This window comes from Chrysemys picta, chromosome 4 (genome assembly GCF_011386835.1).
Source record: "Chrysemys picta bellii isolate R12L10 chromosome 4, ASM1138683v2, whole genome shotgun sequence".
Lineage (NCBI taxonomy): Eukaryota > Metazoa > Chordata > Testudines > Emydidae > Chrysemys > Chrysemys picta.
The window spans coordinates 134,452,681-134,468,967 of record NC_088794.1 but is presented as its reverse complement, the minus strand read 5'-3'; the positions used below and the strand labels follow the sequence as shown (position 1 = coordinate 134,468,967).

Genomic DNA, 16,287 nt, shown 5'->3' with positions numbered 1-16,287 from the left:
GTCTTGTGAGCAAAACCTTAATTACCTGTGGAAAACACACTGGGATTTGTGCAGAGGGAGTAGTGAAAGACACACATTCCTCCTTTCATTCTGCCAGAAATGTCCCCAGTACCTGCACTGCTAGGCCACAAGCACCACTACTGGCTGCGGCAAGAAGCAGCAGATGCAGTCTGCCTCTGCCCTCAGTGTAGGAGTTTGGGAACAGTGGATCCACAATGTGCATAGAACCACTTGGCCACACCCTTGGCCCATCAACATTACTCCTCTCTGATGAGCAGCACCAGATCACAGCAGAGCTCTGCATCACACAGCACAGGGCTCATGGAATGGACTCCTCCACTGTTCTGGCTTTTCTGTTGCATTTTAGGCCATGGCTACACTCAAAACCTCAAAGTGCTGCCGCGGGAGCGCTCCCGCGGCAGCGCTTTGAAGTGCGAATGTGGTCGTGCATGAGTGCTGGGAGAGAGCTCTCCCAGCGCTGCAGATACTCCACCTCCACGAGGGGATTAATTTACAGCGCTGGGACACTGGCGCTTTACAGCGCTGTAACTTGCTGCGCTCAGGGCGGTGTTTTTTCACACCCCTGAGCGAGAAAGTTGCAGCACTGTAAAGCACCAGTGTAGCCAAGCCCTTAGGCCTGGGGCACTGACACAGTGCAAGCCAGAATTTGTCTGAATACAGGTGAAAACCCATATTTTTATTATCTCAAACACCATCCAAGCTTTTCAACCTGCATTTCCAAGGGAAAGAGATCAGGTGGTACAAGTCCACTCCCCAGAGGAAACAGGTCCACATAAAGTGACTGCTCTGTTAATGTAGCGGAATGCAGCACAATTGGCCTGTTCAGGAAAGAATTAACACAGTTGACTGAATTACTGTATCTATTATGGCAGAGATTGTGATACTGTAAGGTCAGTGTACGAAGAATTGGCAGAACAACTGAAGGGAGAATATATTTATTCAATTTAAAAATGCTTTAAATATAGTTTCCCAACCTATCTTGTGCACCAAAAATCAAGAGATGTTAATGGAGAACCTAGGCAAATACAGGAAATAGTGTAACTGGGCATTAAAGAGTACCTGCTTATTTACAGGAATGATGTATACATGGTTATCAACATGGAATCTTTCTACCACGCAGAATCAGAGGGTAACTAGTATCTGAAATATGAATGAACTTTTGGTAAAAGTACATGGGTATCTCCTAACCACTTCTATTAGAAATGAACCCTTGTGGTTACTCATGTATTTCACCTTCCTTAAATTGAAAGGGGCCCAATTCTCCTCTCTTATACACTAGTGTATCTCCACCAACTACAATGGCAGTAATATACCTTCAATTTCAAATATACCACACTGCAAACAACCCCATAAAAACAAAATTTACTTTATACCTGCACGTGCTATTTATGATTTCCTAGTTCCTTTTGTTAAATATGATATTTATATTTGTGATTAAACAAAGGTTCCTTGTAGTCCATTTTTGAATTTACAACCTCACAATTCACCTGGCAACAGTGCAGCAGCAAACACCTACATATAACTTAATTGCAGAATTAAACAGAAGATTGCATGGTATGGGAGAAAGAGCTCTTATTCAAATACTAGTTTCTAGAATAACTGGAGTATAAAGAAACCAGACCAAGTCTGCTGCACTGAAGTGTTCTTCAGATATCAGAGGGCCTGGTGTCTTGGTAAAACATGATTTGAAGAGGTATCAAGGAGGAAAGAGAGACAGTGTGTGTTGGATGAGAACTAGAAGACTTGCACCAGAACTCTGTGGAGAGCAAACCTGGATTGCCCAACATAGTGAATAGGGCTGTAATCAAGCCAAGAGAACAACAAGGCCTGGCAAGGGTTTCAGCAGCAGGCATAATGAAGAATGAGCAGACTGTGGTGATACTGAAAAGGAAAGTGCCAGGACTCCATGAGGGTGGTTATGTGGATGAGAATAAGAAGAAAGTCAGAGGTAACTGAAGTTCAGAGTCTGAGACAAGAAGGATAGAAGAGTTTTAAAGGTGAGAAAAGTTCAGTTTGGGAGTCTCTTTTTGATTAGTGAGCAGTACAGTTGAAGATACACTGCTGGACAGAAGGAGGTGAGATCAGTGTGAATTTAGGACCTATCTGTCTGGAGGTGGTTGCTGAAACCATGCAAGAGGATGAGATCACCAAAAGATAAAAAGAGGAGAGGGCTGAACCCTGGAGAGTGCCCAAAGAAAGATCTGAATGCGGGAAGGAGTTGGGAAAAGGAGCCACTGAAGTTGATACTGAAGAAGCAGTCCACCAGTTAGGAAGCCCAGGAGAACAGAGCTCTACAAACAGGAGCAGTAGAATGGTAAAGAAAAACAATGGAGAACAGGCAATCAGGGTTTAATGCACAAAAAATGGTATCCCAATGAAGGGAAGAAATAAAACTAAATGAAGATGTTCTAAAACCTAAATAGTACTTTTGCTTCACCAAGAACTGAGCAATTAGCCACAACAAGGGGGGAAAAGAGGTAATATTCAAGATTCAACCGGTAATGCATATTGAACATAGAACAAGCAGCAGGTGACAGTTTCATAGAGATATGAATCTGCTTGAAGGCTGGATTGTCAGCTGGCAAATGAGACTTCATACTGATATATCTACACAAGGCCCCACAGGACTCCACTTTGTGAAATGACATATATTGGACATCTCTTCAAAGAAAATTATCAGTAACATTCCAGTAAACAGTATCTTGCCAGGTAACTCTCTTGACAGTGAGATATTTTTTGCCTTTTTTCAAGAAAGTTTGTCATACATGAAAAGCTAAAAACGTTCAGCATCTGGTAGCCAACTGGGTGAAGAATTCTCTTCTCTAGCACACTAAACTAGAAAATTCTTACAAAGCAAAACAGTTGAAACCATCCACAAAGCACTACAGTAATAAACACAGAACGGATTTAAAAGCACATTGACAAGCACTTTATTATACTATAAGGACTGTATTTCAAAAGGGCAGGGAATTCATATGAATACTTCACATTAGGTGCTCGAACTGACTAATTGCATGCATGGGGGTACTTTCACCTGCATATGCATTAGCTAGGTGCATATGCAATTAGAGGTAAACACAAATGTGGGTAATACACAGATCTCAGCTTTTGAAAATTTGGCACTACATTTTTGTTTATATACGCCCCTACAGATCATGGTGCCTTTTTTCATTTGGGCGAACTTTAACGGAAGGACTCAGTTTACATACACTAAGCAAATTTTTCAAAGGAGATGTAAATTTCAGGCACAAGGTTCCATCTAGGTAAGTTACTATTGCACCCACAGTACAAAGAAGCAGACTTCCAGAAAACAGAACCCCTGAAGTTAAGAGCAACAACGGATATCTCAGTTTTCCTGTGCACCTTATCACTCCATTAAAGTGACAGCTGTTTCAAGAACAAATTCTTAAGGGATCTTCATTAGAAAACACAAACTGGAATCCTGTAGCATGCCTGTGCACAGTATTTTTCAGAAATTAAAACAGAGCCGCTAGTCATTCTATGACTAATCCCATTTTACTCACTAGAATTCTGGTGCAAGTTCCATACTATAAGGATTTTCATTTTTGTCCCCAACACAGATTTTACATTTTGCAGATACTTGCAGCTATCATAATACTAAATCAACATGAAAAGGTGATGTACAAATAAAACCTTTAGGCGTGGGAGGCTCTTACTTAATTCACAAGGGCAAATCAAATTTTAAGTCAGGAGTAAAGATCTGGGCAGACATGACTCCAACCTTTGAGCAGCTGAGCTTAAACAACAACATAAATCCAGGGTGCTAAACTATATTTTAAAATTTATGTGTGAATGTAGCTTGTACCAAGACCTGTGGGGTAGCGACTAGGACAACAGCAGAGAATAACCTGGAACTTCAACTCATGCTACTCATTGTGAGGTAAAATCATTAATAAAAACACCACCATGCCAGATGAAGTACTCAGTCTGGCATGTATAGCTGAGCTCAGCCGGATGACTCACATGGGCTCAGTTTTGGAGGGGATCATTAGTGTCTCCGAAAGGGAGAGCAAACTGCCAACAAAACCTCAAAGATCCAATACTATGGTTCTTGTTCAATAAACCATTTCTTAACACAAGTGTCATCGTTATCTATTACCCAGCCTCTAACTTCCCTTTTCTGGAGAAAATAATTAAGAAGATAAGTAATGGAGAAACTTTCCATTCTTTTAACATCAGACAATCACATTTCAGACCAGGACAAGTATGGAAACAGCAATATCAGATGTGTCTGCTAGCTGTGTTACATTTTTCAGTAACCTTTGATACAATCAACTACAAGGTGCTATTTACATCTCTGCTGGATTTGGCAGAGGTGGAAGTAATTGCCTTAAAATAGTTCTGCTTTTTCCTCTCATAGAAATGGAAGACTGCTCTTCCTCTTTGAGGGCTCTCCTTTGTGGTGTTCCACCAGGCTCTGTCTTGTCACTTCTCTGATTCAACATGTAGATGAAGCCTTCGGAGGAAGATAATGAAACAGGGGCTACAATGTCTTCAATGTGCTGAAAAACTAGACTCTGTTGTTGCTTGAACTTCACACATTTTGTGTTGTTTAACCTTAAGTTTTTAAAAAGCATGTAAACCTATAAAGGCCCACTTTGTATACAAAATTTAGGCATGTGCTAGAGTGTAGCTTTCGATCAGTAACTTTTAATCATGTAATGCTCTAATTCAGGAGATTCTATCTCCAAGCTAATTGCTAAGCAATACCATTTTATTGCTCAAAACTATACTGTGTATCATCGGGCCAGCTTCAGAGTCCTTAATTTGAAGCTGCCCTAGCAAACATCTAGCACAGACTTTATGCTTATTTGTGTAAGGGTTGAACTGCAGATTGTTGAAATGAAGAAAAAAAAAATAAAAGAAAAAGAAAATGAATGGCGAGAACAAACAGAACTATCTTCCTGAACATGCAAAAGAAATATAGTTTTATAATTACAAGCCTATATTAGCACCAAAGATTAGAAACTGGAAGCAAAAGTTATCTGCTGACACAAGTGTGTTCCAGGAGCTGGAAAGCACGGGGATTCCCAAACAAGGAACAAATGGGTAAAATAAGGAAAACAGCTCTCACCCGTAAAACGAAAGATATTAACAGTCAAAAAAAAAAAAAAAGGTATAAAAGTAATATCTGTTTAAAAGGTCAGAAGAGATGATTAAGGTGGAGGTACAGTTATTTACAAACAAATTTACCCTCAATCTTTGAGGAAAACAATATCTATGGGCAATTCTGTAATTCTCATTTGAGCTAAGACACCCATATTGAGAATTATGACAAGACTAAGACATGCAGACCTCTTGGGGGGGCCAAATCTTTCTATGCAGCAATAATCTATACAAAATGTTTTTGTGCGTCACCTCTAGCAATATTAAGAATATTTTCAATGTAGAAATATTCATTCTGCATTCACATCAATACTAAGTTTTAATAATTTTCTTTATCCTTCATATACAGAGCCTCTTAACCATAAAATATTCAAGAAACAGTGTATACCCATGACAATCTCTCTCAAAAATATTATCCTATTACGGTACCTCCTGAAGGCCTCAATAAAAATTGGGGTGCCAGTGTTTTAGGCACTGGATAAGAATACAATTATTTGCAGAATGCAGTGAATAATAGGAATATTGCAGATACATGTAGATCTAAAAGTCCTGGTCTTATTACTCATGCCCTTTTAAACTATAACAGGAGGTACATGTAATGACCAAACATCTTACTAAACTATATAAGGATACCATGATTAGTTGCACTAAATATGAATAGTTATATTTCCAATATTTAAAGGAAATGTGAATGATTTTTCTTAACTAACCTATCAGTTGTAAATGGTTACAAAAGTAGAAGAAATAAAAAAAAAAACCATTAGTTCCAGTTAAATAATTAAACTACCAAAGAAGAGAATGAATGAAGACAGACTAATTTAGTTACTGTTTAGGCAGGAAAAAGTTATCTGATCAAAATCTTAAGATTTGTGCTTGGAACAGAATACAATTTCTTTAGTGGTTTTCAAACTTTTTAGGCTGCGTAGCCCTTTCCAAATAACATAGTCTACTATGTACTCCCATATGAAATAGGGTCATAATATAAATATGAAAACAGAAAAATAAAAAGGTCTGTAAGGGATAACAGGATACAACACAACATACAAGTCCTAGAATGTGTTGTCTTGGATACTACTATTATTATAGCCAACAATTTTATTATATATACACTTTCATTTTGGATAAAAATAGTCCCTCATACAAGTTTCTAGTTGTTGATTAGATGCTAAGTTGTACTATATAAAATGCGTTGTCTGCCATTACAGGATTTTTCTCACATACCCCAACAAGAGCTCATGTGCCCCAGTTTGAAAACTACAGAATACAGTAGCATACCTCTATATCCAAACAGGAAAAGGACATCTAAGCTTGGACAGGAAGCAAAAGACAACAGAAAAATGAACAGTGAAGCAGTATCCTTTCAAACAATGATGTGGATCCCTTCATCTACAAAATAAGCAGAACAGACACCAGCTTAACTTCAAATCAAAATAGGATTTTTACTGTGTTTATTTTTCAGAATTATCTCAGATGATCAGATTGCTAGATGTTTTTAGCCTTTTAATTTTGTTGACAGATGTCAGTCATATCAGTCTTTAAGAATTACTCTTAGATTGCTTCAGTATAAGGTTACCATGAACAAGCTAAGACATTTCTAACTTAAATTTCAGAATTCCTTATTTTATCAGTTATTTTTGTTTTTTCATATTTCCCTGTTATACAGGGATTTAAGGGCACCTCATTCACTTTTTATTAAATAGAAACACATTTTCTTCCACCTTTAATTTCAGAAGCAAACCTAAATAGGAGACTACATATTTTACAAACAGAGGTCTCTGCAGGGCAGAATATGCATTATAATCAATTACAACTCATTACAGTGAAAAAGTGACAGGAAATTTCATTCAGAGAGATGCTTCCACCACTCTCATCGGTCCAGTACATACAGCAGAATACATATCTTTTGCTTAGCGTTTTCCTTCTAGAATCCTCAAGCATAAGTGAGGATTTCTTTATTATAAAGATTTCTTACTGTAGACTACCATTCCTACGATATCCTACCACCAATACAAAATATACACAATAAAAAATTCTGCCATGCACCATTCCTACCCATCATCCAAATGACATTCAACTGGAAGTCCCACAATTTAGTGGAAAAAAGACAGAGAAAAATGTAAGTATCTTGCATTGTAGCATAAATATATCTAGGCGATGATGGACACGTCAGAGGAAAAGAGTTCTAAAGCCAAAGGATCTTCCACTGAGGTGGTCATAATTCTTGTTTAAAAAAAACCTTTAAGCAAACATCACACACAAATTAGAATCAGGAATTAAATCCAGGGACAACAGTAAGAGTATTCAAACAGCAGCAAACGACTGCCATGGCATGACACACAGTCTTTTAAACAATCTGAGGTCATTGTTCTATCTTGCTATAATATTTACAGAACCTCAAATATTTTCCACCAGGTGGATCAGAATCTCATACTAAACATATATTTTTGAAAGTGCATGTTCTTTTCAAAGCTATCGTCCCAACTGACATATCTAATACAATTGTGTTAATGTACTTACACATTAACTAACAACTAGATATAAATAAATGAAAAGGGGCATTTTCTCTACCCTTGCATTCCAAGTATTAGTGGGAAAAAGACAAAAGTTCAGTTTAAGACAAAAATACACTGATTTTCTTTTTTTAAACTAACAACAGGTTTTTGGTGGGAGAGTTTCCCTACTATAGCATAATCTCCCCCACCCCCCTCTCTATTTAATCAAAGTTTTGGGAAACTGCCATATTTTAAGCACCATTCCCTATTTTTATATCATATCTGTAGGATCAAGCAATCAAAAGTGAGAAATCTGCAGCAACTAATATAGCTAAATTAAAAAGTTCTTGGGGAAAATGGTATTTTTCCTCATTTCTAACCATCAATGCTGGTTATTAAATCATTTCATATTAAAAAGAGGGTGAGTTATTTCTATCTTCCTCTGTTTAATATATATAAACTCAAATTCCTATACACAGATGAAAAGAACATGTAGATTTATCACAGATCTTTTTTCCCTGGTTTTGGGGAACCCTTGTAATTTAATGATTTAGGGTGAGATTTTCAAATGTGCCTAACCTCTATAGGCATCCAATCTGCATTCAAATTTCAATGAGTATAGATAGTGACTGTGAAATGCTCAGGGAGATTAGAGCAGCTATAAAAATAAAAGACTCAATAATAATGAGTTTATAATGTCAGGATGGGATGCAGAGATAAAGTTTCTTGACACCTTAAATGACTGCTTCTTGAAGCAGCTAGTCCTGGAACCCACAAGAGGAGAGGCAACTCTAGATTCGTGAAGCACAGGATCTGGTCCAAGAGAAGAATACAGCTGAACCGCTTGGTAATAGTGACCATAATATATTAAATTTAACATCCCTGTGGCAGGGAAAACACCACAGAAGCCCAGCACTGTAGCATTTAATTTCAGAAAGGGGAACGACACAAAAATGAGGAAGTTAGTTAAACAGAAATTAAAAGGTACGGTGTCAAAAGTGAAATCCCTGCAAGCTTCATGGAAACTTCTTAAAGACACCATAATAGAGGATCAACTTAAATGTATACCCCAACTTAAAAAAAACATAGTAAGAGAACCAAATAAGTGCTACCGTGGCTAAACAAGAAAGTAAAAGAAGCAGTGAGAGGCAAAAAGGCATCCTTTTAAAGTGGAAGTTAAATCCTAGTGAGGAAAATAGAAAGGAGCATAAACTCTCGCAAATGAAATGTTAAAATATAATTATGACAGCCAAAAAAGAATTTGAACTGCTAGCCAAACACTCAAAAAAAAAAAAATTTAAGAACATCAGAAGCAGGAAGCCTGCAAAACAACCAGTGGGGCCTCTGGATGGTCGAGATGCTGAAGGAGCACTCAAGGACGGATAAGGCCATTGCAGAGAAACTAAATGAATTCTTTGCATCGCTCTTCATGGCTGAGGATGTGAGGGAGATTCCCAAACCCGAGACATTCTTTTTAGGTGACAATTCTGAGGAACTGTCCCAGATTGAGGTGCCATTAAAGGAGGTTTTGGAACAAATTGATAAACTGAATAGTAGTAAGTCACCAGAACCAAATGGTATTCATCCAAGAGTTCTGAAGGAACTCAAATGTTAAATTGCAGAACTACTAACTGGTATGTAACCTATTATTTGAATCAGCTTCTGTACCAGATGACTGGAGGACAGCTAATGTGATACCAATTTTTTAAAAAGGCTCCAGTTTTGACCCTCGCAATTACAGGCTGGTAAGCCTAACCTCGGTACCAGGCAAACTGCCTGAAACTATAGTAAAAAAACACGATACGTTGGGGAAGAGCCAATATAGTTCTCGTAAAGGGAAATTATGCCTCATCAATCTACTAGAATTCTTTGAGGGGGTAAACATGCATGTAGACAAGGGTGATCCTGTGGATATAGTGTATTTAGATTTTCAAAAAGCTTTTGACAAGGTCCCTCACCAAAGGCTCTTAAGCAAAATAAGCTGTCATGAGATTAGAGGGAAGGTTCTCTCATGAATCAGTAACTGGTTAAAAGATAGGAAACAAAAGGTAGGAATAATGATCAGTTTTCAGAACGGAGAGAGGTAAATAATGGTGTCCCGCAGAAGTCTGTACTGGGACCAGTCCTATTCAACATATTCATAAATGATCTGGAAAAAGGGGTAAACAGTGAGGTGGCAAAATTTGCAGATGGTACAAAACTACTCAAGATAATTAAGTCCAAATCAGACTGCGAAGAGTTACAAAGGGATCTCACAAAACTGGGTGACTGGACAACAAAATGGCAGATGAAATTCAGTGTTGATAAATGCAAAGTAATGCACATTGGAAAACATAATCCCAACTACACATATAAAATGATGGGGTCTAAATTAACTGTTACCACTCAAGAAAGAGATCTTGGAGTCATTGTGGATAATTCTCTGAAAACATACACTCAATGTGCAGCGGCAGTCAAAAAAGCGAACAGAATGTTGGGAATCATTAAGAAAGGGATAGATAATAAGACAGAAAATATCATATTGCCTCTATATAAATCCATGGTATGCCCACATCTTGAATACTGCATGCAGATGTCAGCGCCCCCTCTCAAAAAAAGATATATTGGAATTGGAAAAGGTACAGAGAAGGGCAACAAAAATGATTAGCGGTATTCAACAGCTGCCATTATGAGGAGAAATTAATAAGACTGGGACTTTTCAGCTTGGAAAAGAGACGACTAAGTGGGGATATGATAGAGGTCTATAAAATCATGACTGGTGTGGAGAAAGTAAATAAGGAAGTGTTATTTATTTACGCATAACACCAAAACTGAGGGGTCACCAAATGAAATTAAATAGGCAACAAGTTTAAAACAAACAAAAGGAAGTATTTTTTCACACAACGCAGAGTCAACCTGTGGAACTCCTTGCCAGAGGATGTGAAGGCCAAGACTATAACAGGGTTCAAAGAAGTACTAGATAAATTCATGGAGGATAGATCCATCAATGGCTATTAGCCAGAATGGGCAGGGATGGTGTCCCTAGCCTCTCTTTGCCAGAAGCTGGGAATGGGAGACAGGACATGGATCAGTTGATTATATGTTCTGCTCATTCCCCCTGAAGCACCTGGCATTGGCCCCTGTCGAAAGACAGGATACTGGTCTAGATGGACCTCTGGTCTGATCTGGTATAGTCGTTCTTATGTTCTATGCTAGTACCTCCCCCGCCCAAGAAAAAATGACCTGGTAATTTCTGAAAAATACAAAAATGATGAAGATCAATCGGAAAATGTAACATTTAGCTATAAGCTATACAAGAAAGAAATTATGATACAACAAGAGAGGATTAGCTAATCATATTTTGTTTGAAAGAAACTCTCTCTATGGGTAGCATATTTCATAATTATCTATTATAGTGATTCTTGCATGATCTTCTGGTACCGGTCGCTGTTTGAGAGAGGATACTGGGCTAAATGGATCTCTGGTTTGATCCAATATAGCATTTGCTATGTTCTGAAATGGCCAGGCTATGTTTCACCATGATGTTTAAGAGCCCAATTCTGCACCCATTAAAATCAATGGCAAAACTCCTATTCCCTTGAATGGTGTAGGGTCAGGCCCCAAGAGGCTCTTCCATGACTTGAAAAAACAACAACAACTAAGCAGTTCTGACACCTGAATGCTCTTGCAACGGAACACCCATTCAATGAAACAGAATCACTGACACTTTGTATGATTCCCATATTTCAGATTACAGAGTGACTGAAATGTAGAAAGTGAAGTGAAATTTAAACATAAAATAATTCTTTGCCAAGTTTTATGTTTATAATATTTTTTTCATTTTCCTTGGCTAACAACAGATTCTTTATTGCCTAATAAAGCTTCAAGTGTATTGGCTGAATGATTTGAAATGTTTTGTAACAATATTAAATAAAACAGCATCACATTGTGAAGAGCTGGTTTTGGCAAGCATATTAAACGGGGTTTTCTGTTGACCATGGAAGCTGTCATTTCCAATATACTTACAGCCAGGCTAATCAAGACTGATCATTTTGATACTGTTTATAAAAGAAAGCTTCCCATTGAAGCGTCCAGTAATTACATTAATAAGGAAGATTAGGAATATGAATATTTATAAATAATTTTTGTATTAATTCTAGCTGGATTATCCAGTAATCCAGAAACGATATAAATGAGCTTTACTGACCATAAAACTGGACAACTCTCAAAAACCTAAGTGCAACCCTGGCCAACTGAAATATTTTTCTTGTTTCTTTCTTAATTTAAGGATTGAAGAAAACAATGGTAGATGGACAAGCAATTTAATGTGATTTAGGAAAGCTCACTTTAAAATATTGTTCAAACATTAGTTTTTTAAAACTGTCTATTTTTATTGTAAATGGTGGCATATGCAATGCCAGAATATCTTAATATATTAAGATTCTGCCTAGGGCAATGGTTAAAAGATTATTTTTTTTTATTTCAAGCTACCCTTGCTAACTACAACTCTTTATTAATCATTATTTCATAAATACGTAATCTCAATGGGGTATGTTTTTTGAAATTCAAGAAATCAAAAGCATTGTTTAAAAAAAAATCAGACAAAGATCACTCATGCTTTGCATATCTGGGTCATGGTACAAATACTCATGGATAAAACATCCTGTCCTAGCCTGCAGAAATTGCCTTCCTCAGTGTTCTGAATTCCAACTTGTGTTCTTGTCTGTAAAACAGATAGAGACTGAGAGGCATCCTCACTCCACCTAAGAACTTAATCCACAGTTGGAATTCAGAATACTGTAGAAGACATTTAATTGAAATGTTTGTCTAAAGAGTTGGAAAAATTAAATCTGATCAGATTATCTCAGGACTAGATGCACTTTAATCTCTACCAAAAAAAGAACAGGAGTACTTGTGGCACCTTAGAGACTAACAAATTTATTATTGCTCCCTGACAAAGCACAGGAACAAATCTGTACAGACACATGCCTAGAACCCCGACCAGGGGTATTCTATTTGCTACCCAAGATCCATAAACCTGGAAATCCTGGACGCCCCATCATCTCAGGCATTGGCACCCTAACATCAGGCTTGTCTGGTTATGTGGACTCTCTCCTCAGACCCTACGCTACCAGCACTCCCAGCTATCTTCGAGACACCACTGACTTCCTGAGGAAACTACAATCCATCGGTGATCTTCCAGAAAACACCATCCTGGCCACTATGGATGTAGAAGCCCTTTACACCAATACTCCACACAAAGATGGACTACAAGCTATCAGGAACAGTATCCCCGATAATGTCACAGCTAACCTGGTCGCTGAACTTTGTGACTTTGTCCTCACCCACAACTATTTCATATTTGGGGACAATATATACCTTCAAGTCAGCGGCACTGCTATGGGTACCCGCATGGCCCCACAGTATGCCAACATTTTTATGGCTGACTTAGAACAACGCTTTCTTAGCTCTCGTCCCCTAACGCCCCTACTCTACTTGCGCTACATTGATGACATCTTCATCATCTGGACCCATGGAAAAGAAGCCCTTGAGGAATTCCACCATGATTTCAATAATTTCCATCCCACCATCAACCTCAGCCTAGATCAATCCACACAAGCGGTCCATTTCCTGGACACTACTGTGCTCATAAGCAATGGTCACATAAATACCACCCTATACCGGAAACCTACTGACCGCTACACTTACCTACATGTCTCCAGCTTTCATCCAGGACACACCACACGATCCATTGTCTACAGCCAAGCTCTAAGATACAACCGCATTTGCTCCAATCCCTCAGATAGAGGCAAGCACCTACAAGATCTCTATCAAGCATTCTTAAAACTACAATACCCACCTGCTGAAGTGAAAAAACAGATTGACAGAGCTAGACGAGTACCCAGAAGTCACCTCCTACAAGACAGGCCCAACAAAGAAAATAACAGAACACCACTAGCTGTCACCTTCAGCCCCCAACTAAAACCTCTCCAGCGCATCATCAGAGATCTACAACCTATCCTGAAAGATGATCCTTTACTCTCACAGATCTTGGGAGACAGACCTGTCCTCGCTTACAGACAACCCCCCAACCTAAAGCAAATACTCACCAGCAACCACACATCACTGAACAAAAACACTGACCCAGGAACCTATCCTTGTAACAAAGCCCGATGCCAACTCTATCCACATATCTATTCAAGTGACATCATCATAGGACCTAATAACATCAGCCATACCATCAGGGGCTCGTTCACCTGCACATCTACCAATGTGATATATGCCATCATGTGCCAGCAATGCCCCTCTGCCATGTACATTGGCCAAACCGGACAGTCTCTCCGCAAAAGAATTAATGGACACAACTCTGACATCAGGAATCATAATACTCAAAAACCAGCGGGAGAACACTTTAACCTGTCTGGCCATTCAATGACAGACCTGCGGGTGGCTATCTTACAATAGAAAAACTTCAAAAACAGACTCCAGCGAGAGACTGCTGAGCTGGAATCGATATGCAAACTAGATACAATCAACTCAGGATTGAATAAGGACTGGGAATGGCTGAGCCATTACAAACATTGAATCTATCTCCCCTTGTAAGTATTCTCACACTTCTTATCAAACTGTCTGTACTGGGCTAGCTTGATTATCACTTCAAAAAAAAATTTTCTCTTACTTAATTGGCCTCTCAGAGTTGGTAAGACAACTCCCACCTGTTCATGCTCTCTGTATGTGTGTACATATATCTCCTCAATATATGTTCCACTCTATATGCATCCGAAGAAGTGGGCAGTAGCCCACGAAAGCTTATGCTCTAATAAATTTGTTAGTCTCTAAGGTGCCACAAGTACTCCTGTTCTTTTTGCGGATACAGACTAACACGGCTGCTACTCTGAAACCTTTAATCTCTACCGTTGCTCTTCTGGGGAAAGTCCATGATTGAGTCACGTCTGAGGAAGTGGATGAATGCACTTAGCTGTTTAATCTCCTGGTCCTGCACTCTAAGGGAAATAGCTAACCGTTGCGAAACATAAAAATTATTATACATATTTATAAAGGCATTCCTTAAGTATCTAGGTACCATAATAGACTAATGACCATTTCAAGTTGAACAGTTTCCTATTACTGAAGTAACAATCACCAGTTTAGGGAAAAAATTAGCAATTTCCCTGAGTTCTAAACAATCTGTTACAGTTCATACTTCCTCAATTCTCTGTCAAATCCCATAAATCTAATCCGACAGCATGCTAAAACTTTTTCATCACTGTATTCATTGGGTATCATACAAATCATTAATTGGTGTACCACAAAGGATAGGCTTAAGTGACAACATCTAAAAGGGACTGGTAGGTATGGTTGTGTGTGTATTCATGCCTACTGTGGAAGGCAGACAGTAGTAAAATTTGAACTATTCATTAAATGAGCTGATTAGTCTCAAAAGCATCAGACTCTGATGGGTTCAGCAAAGGAATTTGCTTTCTAGGTGATCCAGAAAGGAAAAAATAGACTCAGACAAAAGTGATGGTGCACCTCAAGTGTGTGTCTGTTTTAATGGTCCTAGACAAGGAAGCATCATCTAACTGGTTGGAAGAAAGTCTGGTTCTCCTCCTTCTGAGGTGAGCCTCCAAGGTATTTGGGCCTGGATTTTATATGAAATCCTTGCCTGCAGAACCGGATTAACCAATACCACCAAACTCCATGGAGCTACAGTCTCATACTGCCATGAAATCTCCCTGCAGCAGAGCACCCCCAAAGTTCCTGCCCAGCTGATGTTCTTAGTCTGATTATCTTTTTCACTGAGACTCAGTGAGTGCAATTATTTTTCTGTTCAGCAAACTGGTTTTTAAGTTTTCATTCTCTAAAACAAAATTTAATTATCTTCTCATTCTGCCTAGTGGAACAGTAATTGAGATAATATATTATTAATTATTATTCTTATTAATTCTTTGAACAATGTCTTGCTCTTTACATGACCTGGTGGTATACATAGAGAGCTACCCCTGTACTGTTCATTTCTTGGAAGGATGCAGAAGCTCAGCCAATCCAGTCTTAAAGTCCAGTATGTAGTATCTTGGAATTCTTTTGTCAACTTAGAGATATTTTAAAAATACAAATACCAAACATAGTATCTGAAACAAGGAACTCAGCACTAACATGGTCATACAGCAAGACCATAGAAATACATACGAATTCTGCAGAGATACAACAGACTCATTACGCAGATTAAAAGTTACAGGAAAATTGTCTCCTCTAAAGTGCACCAAAATATTACTAAATCTAATTTAAAAATGCAGGTGATGTTTAATAGAATTGTCCTATGAAATTTTAATATTGCACACTGTAGGGGAAGCCAATTAGTGAGTATCAGGGGGTAGCCGTGATAGTCTGTATGCACAAAAATAACAAGGAGTCCGGTGGCTTCTTAAAGACTAACAGATTTATTTGGGCATAAGCTTTCGTGGGTAAAAAAACAACAACACTTCTTCAGATGCAACTAGTGAGATAAATATTTAACTACATATATGAATTTGTTTAAATTTAAAGTTTAGATAAAGTAACATATATTAGAAATACCTATGTTAAAACCTAAAGTGACATATCCACTGACTTACACAAGGGGTTACTTCAGCAAAGGCTTCTCGAACCTATATCCAGAGCTCAGAAA

General features: G+C 38.2%; 1 protein-coding gene across 10 annotated transcripts in view; it reads right to left on the bottom strand.

Annotated features, from left to right (window-relative positions):
• Nucleotides 1-16,287, bottom strand: part of TRAF3 (TNF receptor associated factor 3) — a 101,192-nt gene that overhangs the window by 49,729 nt on the left and 35,176 nt on the right. For 7 of the 10 annotated variants that reach the window (XM_065593645.1, XM_065593649.1, XM_042858181.2 and 4 more), the window contains one exon: nucleotides 6,424-6,534. The exons of the other annotated variants lie outside the window; for them this stretch is intronic. The gene's annotated coding sequence lies outside the window, so the exon portion shown is untranslated. The remainder of the gene's footprint in view (nucleotides 1-6,423; nucleotides 6,535-16,287) is intronic. 10 annotated transcript variants of the gene reach the window in all.